The 21,611-nt window shown below is 44.3% G+C and overlaps 1 long non-coding RNA gene across 1 annotated transcript in view; it reads left to right on the top strand.

Moving 5' to 3' along the window:
- The window catches only part of LOC121282496, a 38,943-nt gene extending 19,221 nt beyond the window's left edge, over positions 1–19,722 (top strand). The window contains exon 3 of the long non-coding RNA XR_005944051.1: positions 19,416–19,722. This is a non-coding gene — a long non-coding RNA (uncharacterized LOC121282496). The remainder of the gene's footprint in view (positions 1–19,415) is intronic.
- Positions 19,723–21,611: the final 1,889 nt, after the last annotated feature.

Raw genomic sequence — 21,611 nt, forward strand, 5'->3', positions numbered from 1 at the left:
CTGCTGCGGACACATGTCCGTGCGGTGACTACTAGATTGTGAACTCAAGCCTGCTCTATTTCTAGGTGCCACCGAAGTGTGTGCCTCTGCACTGATGGAGGGTGTGGGTAAGCTCTGTGACAGGTCTTCTAGACTGTTTATTTCCAGCTCTTCAATGGAGGAGGAGACCCCTTGTCTGGAGGTGAGGGCATGGATGGAGCTGAGAGACTGGCTGGCTGAGGGTGTTGGTCGCTTGGCAGAGCTCCCTGTGAACCAAAGTAGAGATAATTAGTGCGTGGCAGCAGAGTCAAAAGTGGGAGAGAGAGCACTCACAGTTGCATTGAGATAGGGATGATGTGATGCAGGATCCTCACAGGGGTGTTCGCCACTGACCTCACTGTCATCACGGGCATGGTCTACATCCTCACTAGTCAGTGCGATCACACACTCCTCAAAATGAGCGAGGGATCTATTGTGGGCCACTCCACCCCTGGTCTGGGACCTCTCCCTGCTGATGTGAGCAAGCTTCTCCTGCATGAAAACAGATGGAGAGAGTGTGAGCAGGACACATGGCACTGTGTGGAATGTTTTTATGGTGAGCGGAGACATGGATGCAACAAGAACGCGAGCTCCAGAGGATAATCTAAGGAAGATGTGAAGGTGTGTGTGAAAGTTAGTGGTGCTGTCTCTTGAGGTGTGAGATCCCTGTGGATGTGTGGTGGGCTTGTGAGTGTGTAAGTTGAAAGTGATGAGAAGAGTAACTTACCCTGGCGGAACAGATGAGACCGTGCTTCCTGTAGTGGCACTGGGTGGCTGTTCTCTTTTGCAGGGCATCGGTGCTGACCACCACTGCCACCTTCTCCCATGCTGGATTGGTGATGTTGCTGCCCATCCTGCGGTCAGAGCAGGGGTAGAGGTCATCACAGCAGGCCTCCACGGTGTCCAAAATGCGCTCGATGGATGTCTCTTCTTGCCTTTTGGGGCCATGTCTTTCGTGCAGCAGTCTTGGGTTGAAAGAACTGAGACATGTGCGCATAGCTGCACTTTAATATGGCGCCCAGCGTCAGGAAGCAGTGAGATGATGCTGTGGTGGGCAAGTAAGAGCCCGTCTGCCATCGAAATGGCGTGCTTCCTGGGAATGCATAACTAAAGCAGAGGGAATTGGACAATACAACGTGAGAAGCCGCCATTGCAGCCAATAGGTAAAATATTGTTTTCCTGCCGCTACCCCGCATTTAGTGCAAACCTGGCACGATTCCACCCATAGTTTCTCATGCACCATGTTACAAATGGGGTCACTTCAATACCGTGGCAGGGGCAGAAACCTAATTGGAAGGATTGAAGAAAAAAAATTCTGGTATATTTTCTATACTTGACAAAACTAAAATATATGGGAGAAAGAACAATTGCTGCTTAAGTACTTTTTATTTCATTAAAATTTATCCTTTTTAATTATGGAGTTTTTGAAAGCCTTATGCATGCCTTTATCAGGTCCTTACTCAACAGGGATAATCTGCCAGATAGGAAACAGGTAGGACACTAGATCTTCACTCCACCTGGTTTTTTATTCTCCGCTCACTTCAAGCAGTGTGTTTGGGCAGGTTGGGGTTGATGGTGATGCAGGGGCGGTGGGGTGGGGTGAGGCGAACTGGTGGGGGCTACGGTGACAGTTATGCAGGAAGACCCAATCCTGCAGGTTTCTCCTGGCAAGCCTCCCATTCTTCAGCCTCCTGTAAATTTTACAATCAAAGAGCTCTGATCCACATAGTCCTCCATCAACATCGTTGAAGATTATTAATGCAGATTATCTGGTCATGATCTCATGCTTGGTTGTGGGAGCTTGCCATGCACGAATGAATTGCTGTATTTCCTACAGCAATGAGTACACTTCAAAAGTAGTTTATTGGCTGTGAAGCACTTTGGGATGTATTAAGTTGTTTTTTAATTCTTTCATAGGACGTGGGTGTCACTGGTAAGGCCAGCACTTGTTGCTTATCTAGGAACATAGGAACAGTAGAAGGCCATTCAGCCGTCGAGCCTGCTCCACCATTCAATATGATCATGGCTGATCGAACACTTCAATGCCTTTTACCCACACTATCCCCTTAACCCTTTACATTATTGTAAATCAGAAATCCATCGATCTCTACCTTAAACATACTCAATGACTAAGCTTCCACAGCCCTCTGGGGTAGAGAATTCCAAAGATTCACTACCCTCAGAGTGAAGAAATTTCTCCTCACCTCAGTCCTAAATGGCTTCTCCCTTATTTTGAAATTGTGTTCGCTGGTTCTAGACTCCCTGACCAGGGGAAACTCTATGTCTAATTGTCCTTGAACTGAGCAGCTTGCTCAGCCATTTCAGAGGGCACTTGAGATTTGACCACATGGCAAAAATAATAACTTGATGGTCACCATTACTGAGACAAGGTTTTCATTCCAAATTCAGCCATGGTGGGATTTGAAACTACATCCCAAGAACATTAGCCTGGGCCCCTGGATTACTAGCCCAGTGACAAAACAACTACATCACCATCTCCCCTGCTTGCAGCAGGCATAATATCAATACAAGACTGGAACATCCTCCACCATTTCTGCCAACTACAGCATGATGCCACCACCAAACACATCTTCCCTTCACCCCTCCCCCCCGCCACCATCGGCATTCCATAGGGACCATTCCCTCTGGAACACCCTGGTCTACTCCTCCATCACCCCCTACACCTCAACCCTCCCCCACGGCACCTTCCTTTGCAATCGCAGAAAGTGCAACACCTACCCCTTTATCTCCTCCCTTCTCACATCCAAGGGCCCAAACACTCCTTTCAGGTGGAGCAGCATTTCACTTGCACCTCCTTCAATTTGGTCTACTGCATTCACTGCTCCCAATGCAGTCTCCTCTACATTGGAGAGACCAAACGCAAACTGGGTGACCACTTTGCGGAACACCTTCAGTCTGTCCACAAGCATGACCCAGACCTTCCTGTTGCTTGTCATTTTTTCACACCATCCTGCTCTCATGCCCACTTGTCCATCCTTGGCCTGCTGCAATGTTCCAGTGAAGCCCAATGTAAACTGGAGGAACAGCACCTCGTCTTCCGATTAGGTACTTTACAGCCTTCCAGACTTAAAATTGAGTTCAAAAACTTCAGACAATGAACTGTCTCCTCTATCCTCACCCCCTTTGTATTCCCTTGTTTCAATATTCATTCTCATTTCTTAATGTTTTAATTTTAATTTTTATCCACTTATTTGTATCTCTATTTTTATTTAAATTCACTTTTATTCATTGTTTTATCCTATTTTCAATCTTTTTTCCCACCACCATCCCCTCCCCAACCCCACCCCCACAAGGGCCATCTGTCACTTGTTCATGTTGTTCTTTCCAGAATGCTTACCCTTGTCCTGCTATTACCAGATTCTGCTCTCCAACCTTAATGCCACCATCAGCACCTCCTCTAGCCAGTACCACTATTATTAACACCCCTTTGTCCTTTTGTCCATGACAACACTGGTAGTCTCTTCTTTGCCTCCACCTATCACTGGCTTTCTATCCAGCTTCACCTGTTCCACCTCCCCCCACCGCACCCCCCCCCCCCCCCCCCCTCCCCTTAAACATTTCATTACATTTCACTTCTCTTTAGCTCTGAAGAAGACTCATAAGGATTCAAACGTTAACTCTTTTTTTTCTCCACAGGTGCTGTTAGACCTGCTGAGTTTTTCCAGCATTTTCTATTTTTGTTTCCTTCTTAGTTTTACTTAATCATCCCAAATGGGACCTGGGAATACTTTGTACAATGAGAATGTGTTCCAATTTGAACAAAAATTATTAACTGAAAGCAGTTACTATTATGATATGACTTTAATGAGGTGACCTCTCTTCTACACAAGCTGCTAACTCTTGTGCAATAAAATAGCTTTCTAAGAAGTGGTAAAACTTTAACCCAAAACTTACCTCTTTGTTTCTTGATTAATTTCAGCTCTGGCTGGCAAGACTATTCCCCGAATCAAAACTCCAAAATCTCAAAATCCCCACTCCTCATGCACCCATACTTTCTATTTCCTTAATTCATAAAAAAATTGTTGAAGGATGGAAAGTTGAGTCTGTTCTAGGTATTTATTCAGTTTCATTGGTACCAGTCACTCCATCAAGCAATCTGCTTGCCAGCACTCTTATGAAAGCTGACTCCTACTGCACTATACCTTGTAGTGTGGTACAAGATACCACATTATCGAGCTATCAAGCAAAAGCCCCCTTTTTCTGGAATGGATCTCTATATCTTAAGCTCATGTGCATCTTTAATCTGCCTGAAAGTGGATCTCATTTACAGTAGGCAATGTATCATTTCGTTTGTAAACTGGTTTATTCCAACATACATACCACTGATTTTTTTTCTCCCCAAGTGCCAGTTTGTATCCTGTTTTCATGTTTTTGCTTTCAATCAGAGCTAACCTTTATTTTGCCATTAGCACCTACTCTGTACCAATGCTGTGGTCCTTTACTACTACCAATACCACTCCCTTTGCCTTTTGTTTCATGATATCTTTGGTATTTATTCCCCTGCCCTCTAACCTATCCCTGACCTTCCCTTTTGTTCCGCTGATCCTCCCCCCATTTTGAACAACACAAAAACATCACATTTTGACCTCTCTTCAGTTCCGAAGATGAGCCATATGGACTCAAAACGTTAACTCTGTTTTTCTCTCCAAGAATGCTGCCAGACATGCTGAGTTGTTCCAGCACTTCCTCTGTTTTTACCATACTTCCCACTGAGTTTGAGATGGAATGTTACTTGGCATAATCAGTTCATCTACTGTTCATAAAATATCTAAGTTGGCCTTGTTGCTGCCTTGACTCATTGACCTCGGATGTCTCTGTGCTGAGACCAAAGCAATTTGTCAATACCAAGGGCTTAGATGTCTTCTGAAGGACCAGGTACTGCTAAGAAATAGGCTATTGGTTGGGTTCTGTGTGGAACAACTGCTATCCTGCATTAGAATCACCTCTCACCAGCCTATAGAGGGGCAGACAAGCATGGGCTATAAGGAGAAAATATATAGTCCCTTTCATACAAGCTCCTTCCTAAAACAGATACTTAGCCATCTCCTTGGACACTAATTGGGAAGATGGCCACATAATTCTGAAGTGGGTTGAGCAGTCTTGCGACAAACAGTTGCCTGGTACTTGCATTTGAGGTCATTTTCTTCCTCACAACGCTGCTCAAAGCTGTTCTTCCACTTACCAAAGCTATTCCAAATGATTCAGAGCCAGCCTTCCCATAATTCATTGTGAAGCAGATTTATTGACCAATTAGGTCAGAGCATTAGTGCAATCTTACACAATTAACCTCTAACTGAATTGCATTTTTGTGTATACAGCTTGGCACACAATCATTCACATAACACAGAAAATATCTACTCATTCACAGGAAATTCCATAGAACCGTAGAACAACAGAAAAGTTACGGTGCAGAAGGAGGCAGTTCAGCTCAGGGTGAAAACATTTTCCCTCATGTCCCCTCAAATCCTTTTACCAAACGTCTTAAATCTAAAGCCCCTAGTAATTGACCCTTCAGCTAGGGGAAACAGGTTTTTCCTGTCTACCCTATTTAGGCCCCTCATAATTTTTTACACCTCAATTAGGTCACCCCTCAGCCTCCTCTGCTCTAGGGAAAACAACTCTAGCCTACGCAGTCTTTTGTCATTGCTGCAATTTTCAGGCCCTGGCAACATTCTTAGAAATCTCCTCTGTACTCTCTCCAGAGCAATTATGTCCTTCCTGTAATGTGGTGACCAGAACGGTACACAAAATTCTAGCTGTGGTCTAAGTAGCATTTTATACAATTCTGTCATTACATCCCTATTTTTGTATTCACTACCTCGAACAATAAAGGAAAGCATTCTAAATGATTTCTATACCACCTTATTCAGCTGTCCTGCCACCTTCAGGGACCTGTGGACATGCAATCCAAGATCTCTCACTTCCTCAACTTGTCTCAACACCCTCTCATTTATTGAGTATTCCCATGCTTTGTTTGCCCATCCCAAATGCAATACCTCACACAAATGATGCAGTCAACCTTGAACTGATCTATTCATACCTAATGCCCTTTGTGTCCAGTTTAGACTTCAAACATCAAACAAAGTGATTCCACTTGTTGCCATAGCCCTGCAGAATATTTCACTGCAATAATTACTGCAAATTGAATTTTCTCGGAGATAGTGCTTGACGTTGCCCAGTAAACTTAATCTAGACTTTAGACTTGGAAATACAAAAAGTCACCTCAAAGCCTTAAAGTTCCTTTTCAGAAAATATTTAGCATATATACAGAAAGAAAAAAGTTGCATTTTATAGAACCTTTCACAACCTCTGGATAACCCAAAGTGCTTTACAGCCAATGAAGTACTTTTGAAATGTAGTCACTGTTGTAATGTAGAAAACATGGCAGCCATTTGTTCACAGCAAGATCATACAATCAACAATGAAATAAAAGACCAGAAAATATTTTTGGTATATTGGGTGAGAGATAAAAACTGGCCAGGACACTGGTGAGAATCCCCTGCTTTCTTTTGAATACTCTCATGAGTACTTTACATCCATGTTATGGCACAGCCAATGGTAAATGCTGAGTTGTTCAAATCCCAGAGGGACATTTGAAACAACTACCAAAACTAATGTTTCAATTTGTATGTTTCGAGGTGCGGACTTTGAATTCAATAGTAATAAGTCCACCAAGCCTTGTGGTTTTTACAAAACTTGATTAAACATTTATTAATAAGAGAATTGATTTTATGCACATACAATTGTCTACAAATTACTACTTTAATAACTTTTAAAACCCTTAATTAATCTAACTCCCAGTGACACCTCTATTAAGGCAAAAGTAAGAAACATTGATTTTAAAACACCCAGGCAAAGAAATGAGATACCCTGAACAACCCAATTCAAAGTGAGTTTTCTTAACTTTAGTTCATTGTAGACAGCAGCTTGAGGTGTAGATGCTGAAAGCTTTTCACACTTGTTAGATCTTAAAACAGCTACGCTTACACACAGTATTTGCTCCTTTATGCATATTTCCCCTTTGAATGCAAATTCCCATTGTTTCACTATTTTGGACTTTACTTCCCTAATCATAAAAGTCTCTCATAGTACTAATTTTACCATTAATCTTTGGGGAAAATAAACAGACAGTTTTTGAACTTCACCTGGTTAGGTGACACATTTCATCCCTCCTTTGAAAACAATCTAGTCTAGTTTATTTAAAAATGCAGATGTCCTTTTACATCTTACATTCTAAACTTCCCCATGTTTACCTACAAATTCCAATAACATTATTATATCTTCCTGACAATCCGCCCGAGAGGACAGACAGAGCCTTGCTTTAATGCTCCATTCAGAAGTTGGTTCCTCTGACAGTGCGGCACTTCCTCAGTAATGCATTGAAGCATCAGCCTGGATTATGGCCTGGGGTATTCTCTGCACCTACACCCAGAAAGTCATGTAACCCAGATATCAAAGCATTACGTGGCTTAAATGATTGTGGAATTTGAGCTTAAGTGAGTTATGCGTGTAACTCCAATATCCTCCAGTGTCCTCAACCTTTAACATTTGTCAATTAAACCCATCATCCAAATGAACCTCCACATATAAAATGGTATATGCTTCTGACATAAGTGCACTCCTCCAATTGCACTCAATCCGTCTGGGATCACTTAACATTGCAACCAAATCTTAACGTGCATTAAGAAAGTACACTTCTTAATTTATTCTCCCTTAGCCTTGCTCAATAAGTTCTGTTCCTTTGAATGGATTTTTATGTATAAGTCACATTAAAAATTGAAAAGCTTCCGTGATTGCAGGTTTCTAATCCTGCTGTGCTTGATAAGTATGAGTGGTGGTTAAATGAGATGAAACTTAAATTGTCCCACTTAAAGGGGAAATACGTTGGTGTGGGTTCAGTATTTCCTTGGTCTCCAATTATTTATGCTGACTTATGTTCATTTTAAGTTTGGACATATTCAGGATGGGAGGGATATTTGGGCAGTATTTGACATTGAGTGCATTTTTGGGTCTATATTCTGGATTGTTCCCATGAAGAGAAATCTAGGCCAACATGCTCAGGTCTCTGGACTTGCATCCAAGGTGAAATTGCTACCCTTGAGCTAATCCCGTTATCTGTACTACTCCAACTCTTATTTTTCCTTCACTCTTTATTTTGTTCACTCCTATGAAAGAGCTGTTCCATAGATCATACCAGTTAGGACAAAAGTTCCACCTAAAACATTAACTGTCTTTCATCTTCCAATGCTGAATTCCACTAGTGCATTTCCAAATCCCATTTCTTTCTTTCTACTTAGCTGGGTTATATTCAAGCACTTTCATCCATAGGTTGGAAGCAATTTCAGACTAAATGGAAGGGGCCATATTTTGCCTTTCAAATGTACATACAGGAGACAAGCAGTCAAACACCCAATTTTCATGAAGGCAGTTTGTTAATTGGCTGGAGGGTAGGTCGGACAACCAATTAATGGTCATGGGAGAGGGAATGGAGGTGGGACTGAGTGACTGGATGCAAACAGACCACAGTAGCCATTACCGAGGCTGTTGTTTTATTCATTAAATTGCGTTAACAGTCATAGAACAGGAAAGGCACAGAAGGCTGGAACCCAGGACAGAGCTGGGTTCACCTTGCTTCTCAAACAATGACCTGGAGGTCCTCCTTGAGACATTGAGGGGCAGGATGACAGGAGAAGGCCATCCTCCCAAACCAAACAGGTCCGGTTAGAGGTAACTGAGAACATCAGCAGATGAAGTGTGATCAGCAGGTCCTGGGTACAATACAGGAAAAGGCTCAATGAGCTTACTCACTCTGGTGAAGTGAGTGCAAACCCATACCCTCATGTTAACAGGGTTCTGGGCATTCAGCCTCCAGCAGACACTCCAGCGGGGGAACCTACAAGCTGCACCTGAACATGGAAGGAATGTGTACAGGGTACTCACTGGCCCCCTCAGCAGGGATCAGAACTCTTGCGCTGCTGAGGACCTGCCAACACTGAGACACACAGATTCTTATGTCAATGAGCTATTGACATTGGCCAGAGAGGACAGCAGTCTCTTCTCTCTCTGTCTCTCTTCTGCCCTTGCAGGACAAAAGGGCACATAATGCTTGCAAAAGGGTGCAGACCACAGGAGGGATGCCCAACCTACACTGTGACTGTGATGGAGGAGGGAGCAATGGAAACTGCCAGGGTTGCTGACCATGAGAAAGTCAGGGAAGGTAAGATGGTAGCAAGGGTGAATAGGTACTGCAATGCGTAGATGAAGTGAGTGCAGGGACTGCACCTCATCTGAAAATGTGCCAAAGACTCAGCTGCACTGGGAAGCCTCAGCTCTCCAAAGCTAATCCTAATGTACTATCCAGCTGTCTGCAAGAGATTCAAACATCATTGGGGGATGGACAGTTTCCTGTCTCTTCACTGGGGCAAGAGCTGCCAGCAGAGATGTCAGTCCAAGCACTACCACATCTTAACAAGCATACCCTCCACCAGCGTAGATATATTCACCTTGATGGGTTCTCATGTGCGATTAGATAAAGTGGGTGATGAGCACATCATGAGTGAGCAGGAGAAGGTGGCAGAGGTGGCCCCCATGGGAGGACAGAGGACAGACACAGCCATGCTCAATTGGGCACAGATACAGAGCCTCATGAGTCCCAGAAAAGGAGTCTCCGCCTAGACCAGCAGTGACAGATATGTTCCCACATGTCAACAGATCTCTGAGACAGTGCAGGGTTATGATCTGAGAAGGGAGGAGCCCAGTCAGTTTCTGTGTGTCACCATGGCTTAGACCTTTGAACGCATGAACATCCACATTATAAGAATGGACAAGCACGTGGCAAGGCATATGTGGCAACGCTTGGCGTGGATGCAGGAGCAGTACACTGAACTCACAGAACACATGCTGCACTCTGTAGCATGGATCAGTCAGTGGCACACAGATGTTTGGAGGGGGTGCCAGTAGAATCCCAACTGATATTCGCCTCCAGCTATCCAGATCACCAACCATGGGCTGAGGCAGTCACCAAGGAGGATGAGAGTACCACCTCTCACTGAGCACCATCACAATCACTTGCTTCCTTAGCCCCTATGACATAGGGAGCACCTGTGCAGCAAGGCCCAATGATGGAGGCTGCCACTGCAATGATGCCAGTGCCAATGGGGGCACCTCCACACCGAGGACAACTGCCATATGCATCTCAGCCACAAGCAGAGATGTGAGCTGGCTGCCTCTATTTCCTCCGAGACCACAAGGGGAGCACTATGTAGAAGTTGCTGAGAGTGGTAGCTACCTCACTGAGCAGAGCATGGAGTGCATCACTGGGGTTTGTTTCATCTATAAATGTGCACTTTCTATTTTTCAACAATGGAAATGTTCCCACAGGTATCTCAAAGTGAGTTCCAGACCATGCCGTCCCCTTGGGTTAGAAGGGGTCAGTGGAAAGATTCCTATATTAGATGATCCCTGATGTTGACGGCATCCTGATGAGAGCCTTGAGTAGTGCACTGGGCCTGGCCACCTCCCTGGATAACTGGGGCACCTTTCCGTTTTGTATCTTCCTGCTTTTCACCTCCTGCTCCTCCTCTTCCTCTGATGAGTTGTGTGGATCTAGTATTTCACCCTCTTAAAGATCCACGCCTCTCTGGACGACCATGTTACGGAGAGCACAGCAGACCACCACAAGGCACAAGAGCCTTGCCCCCTCCTCTTATACTCCTGCAATACCAGGATGGTGATTACCCCTACACTGTCCAGGCAGGTTAGTCAACATTCCCCACAACCTATGTGCCAATGGCTCTTTGCCCCTCTCAGCTGTTTCCCCTTTCACGGGGCCCACCTAATATCTTTGGGCAGCCATGATTGGCTCCGCAATGTGCTGCTGTCTCCATGCTCCTTGTCTGCCCCTGACTCAGAGTGTAGCCTTCACATCTGCACCAAAATGTCAAGCTGGCCTTCCACCAGCTTTCAATGAGTTCTTTAATTAGCTTGACTGGGCTTAATTGTGAATTGGCCATGGTCTCGGGTTGAGCCTTACCCCACCCTGATAAAACTAGTCGGCAGGAACAGGAAACTAGCATGCTGGCTGGCGCAGCTATTTCAGTGCCCGCCTCTGTTTCCGCCCCCCTGGCCGGACCTAAAATCCCTGCCCCACATTATTGTAAACACAAGATGCTTTTCTGTCATAAAAGGAATAAGGCTAATAATTTTTTTCCTGACATTGGAGCAACCAAGGGCTTACAAGCAGCCACCATTCTAATGCAAAACAATTACTGCTAATTGATATATGATGTCTTTGTTTACAGAGCTTGGATCTTCCAGGCTTTTAGAGTCGGGCCATATAATAGACAGCTTCAGTGTTGCTGCAGAATATTACATTAGTGTCTTCTTATAAATCAGTGTGTAAGATTTTGGGGTTCAGGGCCTTGGTACCTAAATAGGCAGTCGACTAGCCATAAGTAATTTCAAGATGGTTTATTAAGTTGCTTAAGAAACAACAGTTTAGATATGATATATTAACTAATTAGACATAAAAAGTATAAGACACATAACAACTTGTGATAATAGCATTCCGCCCTCTAGTTGAAGTGTTAGGAAACTTTTCCCTCGATTTCTTGATTGTCATCCTCCTCCTCTGGTTTATTTTCCACATGAAGAAGGCAGCTACCCAATGAGCATGGGCACCTCACCAGCACCTCAGCCCCTACCACCAGTATGACACCAATCTATATACCCTTTCTTTAGGGCTGGTAGCTTACCCAGTGTCAGTCATCTATTTAATAATTCGATCAATGGATATAGGACAGGTACACAAAACATCAGGTGGTTACCACCCGTCTTGTTCGTCTCTTTGCTCGAGGTCAGCTTTTTAGTTCACATCACGCTGAGGCTCATATCTTGGCCCTTTCTAAACACCTGCATAGATAAGGGAGTGCACAAAATGGCTTTCTGATTAAGAATGTCAACATGGCAGCCTGAACTAAGGCTGTTTCGAGGTCAAAGTGTTTGGAAATCCTCTTTCCAGAGGGAAAATTAATGCTGTTTAGCTAATCCCATAAAATACAGAAAATACCCATTTATTAAAGACCCCAATTTCTTACAACTGCATCCTCTAGCTTGCTGTGAGAAATGCAACAGATGATCACCCATTTATTAAATTATTGTTCTCATTGCCTTCCTTCTTTTTGCTCCCTTCCATCTCTTATCAATGTTATACCATTGACAGCATTTTCAATATATTTATCTTAATATAAATGCACCTAAAACCCCTTTCCATCACCTCTTGTAAGTTTATTTAATAGATAATGCATCACAGAGGGGGAGGTGATGGTGTAGTGGTATTGTTACTGGACTAGGATTTTAGAGGCTCAGGGTAATGCTCTGAGGACCCAGGTTCAAATCCCACCATGTAGTGAAACTTGAATTCAATAAAAATCTGATAAATACCACAAAACCATTGCTGATTGCCACCTGGTTCACTAATGCCCTTCAGGGAAGAAAATTTGGTCTCCAGACCCACAGCAAAGTGGTTGACTCTTAAATGATTTCTGAACAAGGGGAAATAAATGCTGACCCTAGCCAGTGATGCCTATGTCCCATGAACAAATAAAAAAAAGGGGTTGTGTTTTACCACATAGGTTAGAAAGGTCTTAGTTTTGATCACAAGTATTTGTTAAGTTGCCTATTCTTAGTTTGCAGGGTAATCAACCATTCAACTAGTCTTGGTATTCCTGGGCAGTTAAAGAGGAAAGTTGAAGTGAATTCTTGCTTCTGGGTGTCATCTCCTGCTGGAAATTGTATCATGACAAGGTATGGGCTAGGTTATGATGGCCTCCACATTCCTATTGTGTCACTCTCCTGGCAGCGTAGGAAGAACAAGTCTGCTGTGCCCTGCCAGTGCCCAGAGTATTGTATCCACTTTCAGAAAAGAATGAAAAAAAGGGAGAAAGCCAGGCATGTTGGGGAACCCTCTTAAATATGTAGAGTTTCATACCCAACCACATCAGGAATTCATGGGAGAACTTTCAATGGACCACCTACAAGTACAAAAGAACCACTATCCTTATAGACAACCTGTTGGGCTGGATCCTGTTCAAAATTGGACAGCAAAGAGCCAAAAAAACACGCAGAGTCAGGGCCTTGTCTCGCCAAAATAGTTTTATTGTGTGAATACCAGTGGGGCGAAGACCACAGCTTATTGACCAATTTCCCTTTCACCTGTCTCTTACTAATGGTACTGAGAGAATTTGATTTACTTTTGTGCTTTTCTCTCTGATCATTTTTGCAATTTCTTGTACTTATCTCAGCAAACGCCTTCTCCATTTTCTGCAGGTTTTGCACACACCATTTTCCTCACTATTAATTTGTTTGCTGCTCTATTTGAACATAAGAACATGAGGTCATATTTGTTTAGTCTCAGCTTGCTGGTTTTTGGGAACTGATTTATTCTACATGCTCATCATGTACTTATAAAGATGTTCTGTTTGCCTTTTAATGCAGTGTTATTGAATGACCTTTGTCTGTTTTATTCCCTCATTTCCATGATTTTAGCTCTTTTAGAGCTATATATCCAGCTTCTAGACTTGGATATTTCTGATGCTCCAACCATGCTAATCTTTATCATTCCATGGTTACTCCCCCACAGGGTGCTACAAGTTTGATTTCTTCTACATTTTCTGGTTCACTTAACACAAGCAGATTAGGATGAGCATTCCCTTGGACGGTGTCTTTGACACACTGGATCAAGAAGCAATCATGCACAAGCCATCATGGCTATTTCCTTTTGTCTTCCCTTCTGTTTATTTTCTTTTGGGTATTATTTCATTTAGATAATTTTTGACGGAACCGCTTTGTACTCTATCTACTTCACACGGATGTTCTCTATGTCTTAGTTCCTCTTAACCTCTTAGGCCTTCTCATTTTACATATCCCTTTAAAATTATTCCAAGAGTTTTGTCTTTCTTTCCTTTCCTCCTCCCCTGTTATTTTACCTAATTTATTGACACTTCTTACTGTCTGGGGGCTTAGGGGAATTGAGCTTTCCGAGTGACAAGTATTTTCCTGTTTTAGTTTACTCCAGTACTGAGTTGGGGAGCGCCATTTGTTATGACCAGTTTGTTATGATCCCGGACAAGATACCCCAAATTGTTAACTTCCTGAACGGGACCCCAATTTTATTATCCTCCCGGTTGAGGAAGAATGAGCTGGTTTCCCCTCTTTACTCAACCCCGTTGGTTAGTCGCAACAAAGTTAATTTAAAAATGATCCCTTCCCTCGTGGATATCTTTTCCCAGTCCAAATGTATTTATGTTTTAGAAGAAGCCAATTTAACCAGGCTTTCTTGAATCAAAGGAAGAGTAAGTTTATAAGTTACTTAAACAAGAAAATAATAAAAACACAACATGCATACACACAGATCAGAAATGAGAAGTTGAGTCCAAAAATAAAAGTTAGAAAAGATATATGAATCAGTCTTTGGCTTGTTATGTGAGGAATAGATGGCGAAATCTTGCAGCTGTTAAATTGGGTGATTCCGAGCTGACTTTGGCAGTTGAGCAGTTGGTTTAGAGATATGGGGTTCTGCAGGTTAGCTGAAGGAGCTGTCTTGTTTCCCTTTTTGACTGTGGCTTTGCTGAAGTACCTCTAGCCACAGAGAGAGAAGATTTTTTCCTGCAAGCTGCAGAGATGCCTAGTTGCTGTTTTTCTGCTGTGACCTTCACAGCACACACTCGCACACCAGAACTAGAACACACCAATCAGGTTTGCAGCTGGCTTTTTAACCCTTTTTCTTGGGTATTCCTGGAAAGGGAAAAAACAAGCATGTCTTTCATCCAGAACCTTCTTTCTTTCAACACTGACCATTTCCATATTCTGAGATATAACTCAACAGGAGATGGTTTCTGCTAGGATGTGGTAATCAGTCTCCACTGTCTCTGCAGCCACAGAGATTAAAGTTCAGTCTTTTGCATTGCATCTCTCCCTTTCAAGTGTCTCTGTCTGAAGTAGGCCTTGACACATCTTTAGGTTCGACTTTCCATGGTCTCTCTGGACTAGTTGGTCAAATATAATCCACATAGGAATTTCCACTAAGTGGTTACTTTACATTCTCAGTGAGCTTTTGCTTGTATGTCTTTTTTAAAAAAACATGTCTTCCTTAAAAAGTTCAATATGTCCATAAGTAATTCAGGCTGTGATCCGTTGTCATGACACAAAGCAGTAATTTTTTTTTGCTTTAATTCTGATGTTATTTGATATCTTTGGTGTCATTGTACCATAATTCTTAGCTATGCTTTACTCAACATAAAACTGAAAGATTTATCTCTCCAGTGTAAATATCTCTGTATCTTAACACTCTGAACTAGGGAACTTGCTCATTCCTTTCCTAATTATGTGGTACAGTTTTATCTTTCCTATACTATAAAATCTTGATTCCAGTTCTAAGGGACCACATTTACACAGTGGAAATGTGTCATCAGCTCCTTGGAACAACATGCCAGGAAAACAAGCCTCTTTACCTTGAACAGTGACAATGTTGGCAGAATGCGGGTGTTAGTCTGTAATGCTGACACAACTGAAATAGCAGAAGAACAGAATCAAGGGTGGAATTTAATGATGATTCTGGGAGTGGGAAACGTGGCGGGCAGGCAGAATTAATCAGGGGGAACCAAAATGTTGGAATCATGATGACGGGGTCAGAATGAAAAATTAAGTTGGTGCATGGCAGTGATGGATTGGGCATCATACCATCCTGTGGCGAGTTCCTACTTGTACAAACTTTGCATCCCATGAATATTCATTATATTAAAGCTATTTGAAGTTAAGTCCCACCTTCAAGATTAAGTCAGCGGCGCCTGGGAACCTCGTAGCACCCGATTTACATTCATTTAAAGGTGACATGCAACAGTCAGGTTTGTGCAGTTGTGTCTGAGGTGAGTGGTTTTCTTTCTTGAATTCCGCAACACAAGGAAGGGGGATAGGAGAATGGCAGGTTGCTTGGGGAAGTCAGGGGAGTGGGGAGTTCAGGCGGGGGCTTGGAGGAGTGGAAGAGGGCTCCAAGGGAGGACAGAGGGTGGGTTGGGACAAGGAAGTGTGCAATGGGAAGAGCCTGCTGCCTTGAGCACAGTGGGGTGAGTGGATGCAATCAGTGTAGATAAACAAAGTAAGGGGTCTAAGGGTGAGGTCAGTACTGTCCATGTGTGGGTTAAACTCAAGCTGCGGGCCGACAGGGGGATCATTCATAGTCACGACGAGTTTGATTTGGTTGGGGGGGGCAGGTCCACTCTGAGTTAGGGATGGTTAAAGGTCTTGTAGGGCAAGTCATGGGATCTAATGGAAACTCTAAGGATGATGCGGGGAGGATCTAGGAACAGAGGAGGAATCTCGACAGGGATGGGAGTAGGTTCGGCTGAGAGATGACATCTCAGATACCACAATGACAGGGGTCCAGGGCAATGGGGGGAGGTTCAAGAGGTACAGAGAGAAGGTATACAGTAATGTAGGCAAGATCAAGGGTGATAGAGACAAAGATGAACACAGGGGAAGGTACAGGGTCACAGGTTGCAAAGCAAGCGTCACTTGCATACTGTAGCTAGCTATTTTCAATAACTCACTGGTAGCTGCCAAGAGTGCAGCTCCAAGTGGGAGGGGGCCTGTGTGGGGTGGGTGGAGTTTTGGGTGGAATAGAAAATCTCACTGTTCAGCAGCTATAGGGACAAAACCCATGGACACACAGGTTCTCATATCACTGACTTTTTCATGCAGTTCACTTGGTGGAATAGCTATGGGTCACAGACACCCAATCTTCTTACAACTTTGGCAGCAGAAGGAGAGGATGCGACAAAGGTGGGCTTTTGCTCGTCAACAACTGAGGCTGCAAGGCCAGCAGCAGGCAGCACCAGAGGGGGAAGGTAGTCGGAAGGCAGGCATTCAGGGAAGGCATTGGCGCATCTTCAGGACATGAACAAACTACCTTCAGATGTCCGAGAAGCAATTCCAGAGATTTTTGAAGATATTCTGGGAAGTGGTCACTGAAATTTGCCATGTCCTGCAGCAAGACCCGCAACCACAAGGATTTGGCGGCAACACAATGCCAGTGGCCCTTCAAGTGACTGCTGCACTCAATTTTTTTGCCACCGGCTTCTTCCAGAGCTCCATGGGTGACGTGTGACATCTTGCAGGCTGACACACATAGATACTTGAAAGAGGTGACCAATGCTCTCTTCCATTATGCCAATGAGTTCATCAGATTTACCAGATTTAACAGCTAAGTGGCCAAGGCAATGGGTTTCCCAGCTATCACTCATTTCCCTAAAGTGCAAAGGTGATTGACTGCACTCATGTTGCCATTGGAGCTCCCGGCGAACAGCCAGTGGCCTCTGTGAACTACAAGGATTCCACTCCCTAAACATCCAACTAATTTGTGACTACAGATAAAGAACATGCAAGTCTGTTTCTGTTTCTAAGGGAGCTCTTATGACTTGTACATCTTGTGTAACTCACAGCTTCCTGAGACATCCAAGGCCCCTCAGAGCCCATCTCAAAGCCCACAGCTCCACTAGAGCCATCATCCAACTAGCATGTTAAAAATGTGCTTCCACTGCCTTGACAGGTTCAGATAGGCTCTGAGTGTGCACTGCACAGTGTTTCATGGATAGTCGTGATATGTTGTGCACTGCATGATGTGGCCATGCAACACAGTGAGCACTTGCATCAGAACAAAAAGGAGGAGCAACATAATCTCAGGTAATCACCTCAAGGCTGCATAAAATGGAGTGTGTGCAGCGCCCTATATATTTGTTAAGACATATCTAAATATACTAGTAAAGGGCTTGGGTGTGAGGGGGGCTGGTGGGTGGAATTCCCAGTTCATTAGATTTTAATGAGGGGAGAAATGATGGGGACATGAGTTGGATGGGGGCTGAAGGGTTGCAAAAACAAATTGACCAAACTGCAGAATGAATGGAGCTTGATGCAGAACATGCTTGTCCAGGTGGCTCTTCTTTTTAATAGCCCACTTGGACCTGCTGTCATCCTGGAATGGAAACAACCACCCCACCCTGCCTTGCCACACATTTGTACATGTTTCACCTGCTCACTACTGGCCCTTTAAATTTTCATATGAATTGCGTAGGCACTGGTTCCTGACACAAAAGTTGCATGGCATACTTCTCTGGTTTCGCTGTTGGGAATGGCACATCACTGATTCAAAATCGCCCATTCTGTGTGAGAACTGTGGAGTTGTCATCCCAGCAGGAAATTCCATGGGGGATGTCGGACTGTTTTTTCCTTTTTTTTTATTCATTCACAGGATGTGGGCTTTGCTGCCTGGGCCAGCATTTATTGCCCATCCCTAATTTCCCTCGAGAAGGTGGTGGTGAGCTGCCTTCTTGAACCGCTGCAGTCCATGTGTTGAAGGTACACCCACAGTGCTGTTAGGAAGGAAGTTCCAGGATTTTGACCCAGCAACAGTGAAGGAACGGGTGATATATTTCCCAGTCAGGATGATGAGTGTCTTGGAGGGGAACTTCCAGGTGGTGGTATTCACATCTATCTGCTGCCCTGGTCCTTCTAGATGGTAATGTTCGTGAGTTTGGAAGGAGCTGTCTGAGGAGGTTTGGTGAGTTCTTGCAGTGCATCTTGTAGACGATACACCCTTCTGCCACTGTGCATCGGTGGCAGAGGGAGTGAATGTTTATGGATGGGGTACCAACCCAGATTACCAATGCAGGCTTTTTAACCAGCTTGCCTAGGCCCTCGGCAGCCCCTATGGTTGACTCTGAACAGTCTCTGGCGGTAGCTGGCCTGGTTCCTGTTAGTACCCACCCCCTGGAATGAAAATCTCACCTTTGCCGGCACTTTCTCCCAAGGTGGCACACTGAGCCAGGACTTTTCCCAACTCCCAGTAAATCCAGCTCATGGTCTCAGGTTTTTTTTTATTTAGTTATGGGGACGTGGGCATCGCAGGCTGGGACGGCATTTATTGCCCTTGTGTAGGTGATGGTGAGCTGCTTTCTTGAACCGCTGCAGTCCCAATGGCCTCACTCCGTCTCTGAACTCTGCCTCAAAGCAGCCAATTAAAATGAAAATCCCTCTTCATCTCTAAGGCAGACATCCATATCCCCTAGTAATGCACAAAACAGTCCCAAACAGCTTAAGTTTTAAATCAAACACAATTTGCATGAAACTCAGAAAAGGATAAACATTGGGTGGGATTTTCTGACCTCGTCTGCTGCTGGGATTGTCCGGTCCTGCTGAAAGTCAGTGGACTTTTGGCTGGGCCGCCGCATCCCACCACAGCGTGGCTGGAAAATCCCAGTCATTTTTGATCTTCATCACCACTGTTCATGTCTAACTGTTATTTATAGACTACTTTTTTTCCCTAGTTGTCATTTGGCACAGGTTGACATGGTGGATTCTCAGCCAAGTGGTTACATGGGAGCAAGATCCAAACTACAACTCAGATAATGCATCTCTCTCTGGCTCACAATTTGTCAACAGGAACTATTAAGATCCTTACAGATGTCAAGACAATGGCTTGAATCTTCCGATCACCACCGGATTACCACTCTGCTCTTGCTTTTCTGCTCCGCATTTCTGGCTGGGATTTCTGGTCCCAGTTTCTGCAGAAATACAGACCGTACCTAAAATATAACTGCTTCTTCGTAGTGCTGGATCATCGGAGCAAGGCAAGGCAGATTCTATTTTTACAGCAATAGCTTCTGTTATCTGGTAAGTAAAGAGTTCACATGTCCCAAAGCTTCTTCAGAAAGCTGCAGAGAGAAGGGAAGTAAGGGGGTAGTGGGTGTGAGGGGGTAGGGTGGTTAAGGGGGTAGAGTAGGTGATGCAAGTGGGTAAGGGGGTAGGGTGGCAGGTGGATGAGGTGGTAGGTGGATCAGGGTAGTTGGGTTGGGTCGGGGGGGCTGTCAGGTAGGGGGGGTAGTCAGGTCAGGTTACGGGGCAGTTGAGAGGGGTCAAGGGAGCTGAGTCAGGTGGTGGATTCAGGTCAGGTCAGGGGGAGTCGGGGATTCTGGGGGACTGTTGGGTGTGGAGTTGGGTCAAGGGGTGTCAGGGGGTCAGGGGGTAGTTGAATAGTGGGGGCTTGTCAGGTGGGGTTGGGAGTAGTCTTGGGGTCAGGGAGGAGGCAGGGAGTCAAGCGGCATGGACGGGCAGCGGGGTCAGTGTAAGAGATTGGGGGGTCAGTTATGTAGCTACCCAAGTGTTAAACTAGGTCTTAATCTGTCTAACATTGCCTGGGTAACTTTTCGAAACTATCCGAAATCTCCAACTCTGACTGAAAGTTGGAGGCCTTTTAGGAGGGCCCCATGGAACAGGAGAGTTGCCCATTGGAAGTTCAGATTTCCCAGACAATTCCCACAAGGTCAGTGGGTTGGGACATCCAAGCTCATTTGTTGCTCATCTTCCGCGGTACATCCACTCTCCAACGATTGGCGATCGGGAGATCTGAGTTTTTATTTAGAGTGTTTGGTTTTGTTTAATTGGTGGCACATGACTGGATATTGTTTTGCACCTGACTATAGTTCAGGCTAATTAACCATCTAATTTGCTATCAGTTCACTCTGAAGGACTTTGGAATTGTGATGAGGACTTTCTTTACCTGTGTGATGCTTTGAAGTTTAACATACAGCTTCATGCAATACATTTCAAAACTATTTATAAAGTGACAAGATTTAATTGACCAAAATACAAACTTCAGTGTTTTCCTAAAGCTCCGCTCAGACCTGATTCCTCAGCGGCATTGATGAGTTCATTAAGAGTACACATGTGCTTTGAGACATAACTATGGGAAGATAGAGCTGGATTTTAATCCTCAAGACAGGCAGTAGGAGTCGGGAAAATTCCTGGCCGAGCTGCCTACCTCGGGAGAAAGTGCCCATAACGACGGGATTTTCATTGCCAGGGTGGCTGCAGGCTGCAATTGGACATCTGACCCAGGAAAATGTTGGTAGGCAGCCATTGGGGCTGTCAGCTGTGGAGGCGGGCTGTTTAAAAGGCACACTTCAGTGTTGTGGGACTTCATCCCAATTATATCAAAAATAGAAAGGCCTTCCAGCCCTCAGCCCTTACAACACCCTCACATCATCCACCACCCCCCCAACCCCCCCACACTCCCCATATCCTCACCCAACCTCTAAGGCCCCTCATGCCCCTCATACCAAGCTATGATACTTCCATGCCCATTCACCCACCATATACTGTGAATGCAATGTGACCTATACAATGAAGGCTTAAGTGACAGTAGTATGTGTAAAAAAAGCTTTTAAAAAAGTCATTTATTAATAACTTTCCACTTTCTTTAAAAAAAACTGTTTTACTACAGGCCAATAAAAGTGTCAATCATCCAGACCCTTTAAAGTATTATAAGCTGAAAACGTAACCACTTGAAATCTTTTTTATCTTGCGTAAATAAACATTGTAAAATTGACAGAAGAGATCAGAGAGCCAGAGCTGGGGCTAAGGTGTTTCAACAGACTACTAGATTTCTGGAATGAAAGCCAAGCCTCATTCTGTATTCTTGGGTGAGAGCCCAGAAATCTATTTTTGGTTTAAGACAGTGTATA

Source organism: Carcharodon carcharias, chromosome 9, assembly GCF_017639515.1.
Source record: "Carcharodon carcharias isolate sCarCar2 chromosome 9, sCarCar2.pri, whole genome shotgun sequence".
Classification (NCBI taxonomy): domain Eukaryota; kingdom Metazoa; phylum Chordata; class Chondrichthyes; order Lamniformes; family Lamnidae; genus Carcharodon; species Carcharodon carcharias.